Consider the following 1,176-nt stretch of genomic DNA (forward strand, 5'->3'; position numbering starts at 1 on the left):
TGTGTCTGCTAATAATACTCAGACCTTCCCTTGCTTTCTTTGGAGAGGAACTTTTGGCTTTACCATGGAGTTGCTTGATTTGCCCACTTATCTCCTCATCCTTAGTTGTTAATTCCCTCACTGAATCATGTAGAAAGTTGACAGTTTGAAGCTCAGACAAACCATCAAAGGAAGGATTTCTTGGCTTTTGTTGTTGGTGAAGCTTGGGGATGAAGTCTGGGCATTTTGGGTGACTTGGTACCACTCGGTCGAGTGAATTAAAGTGCTCGGTCGAGTGGTAGGTCGAGTGGAAGACCGAGTGACCTAAAATCTATGTTTCTACCCCATTCACACCCTTAAAAATTTCAGACTCAGTTTCATGACCTTTTTCTTCAATCCTGAAGGTCTGCCCATCAATAGTTGGCTTCTTCTGCTCAAGCTCTTTCATTTGTGGCTTATCCTTCATTTCAACATCTTCTAATAAAGGTTCATGACTCAAGACCATCATTGCTTGCTGGTCAATAGAAGCCTTGTACTTTTTCAGCATTTGCTCTTTAAACCGTCCTGGAAATGGCAAAGGTGGCTGATAGGGAGGAGGAATGAACCAAACCGGCTTGCTAAAATTTTGAGAAATGACTCGATCAGGCACTCGACCGTGTGCATGGTCGAGTGTATGGTCGAATGGTGTCTCAAGCTCAGTTCTCTTCTCATTCTGCACCTCTGGTTGAAGAAAATCCTCCCCAACTTGGTTGCAACTGTCCTCAGTGCGCTTTGAAGGTAGTTCTTTGAGAGAGATATCTTGGGCAGTGGCAAACTCCTTTAGATTGTCAATTGTGGTCCCATGGAGTTGACTAGAAGAAGAAGATTCATTCTTCCTCTCTGGTAGAAGCATTCTGCAAGTTAAGGCTTCAATCCTGGTATTAAGGTCATTGTATGTGCAGTCCACCTTGTTATTCATATCTGTGAGCTTCTTACTTGTTTCCATAGCTCCATTAGCTTGACCTTGTAGGAGTTGCTGAAGCATACTCTTCATCTCATGATCTTGAGCAGGAGCTGGCTGGGGTTGTTGTGGAGGGTAAACTGGGACCATAAACTGCTCAGCTTCACAAAGAACATGTACTTGCTTCTGCTGGGTTAGAAAGAGGTTATCTAGCTTCTCAAGCTTCTCCTCTAAAGCTTGTAGTTCCTTTCTATGCT

The sequence above is a fragment of the Camelina sativa genome, chromosome 1 (genome assembly GCF_000633955.1).
Source record: "Camelina sativa cultivar DH55 chromosome 1, Cs, whole genome shotgun sequence".
In the NCBI taxonomy this organism is placed as follows: domain Eukaryota; kingdom Viridiplantae; phylum Streptophyta; class Magnoliopsida; order Brassicales; family Brassicaceae; genus Camelina; species Camelina sativa.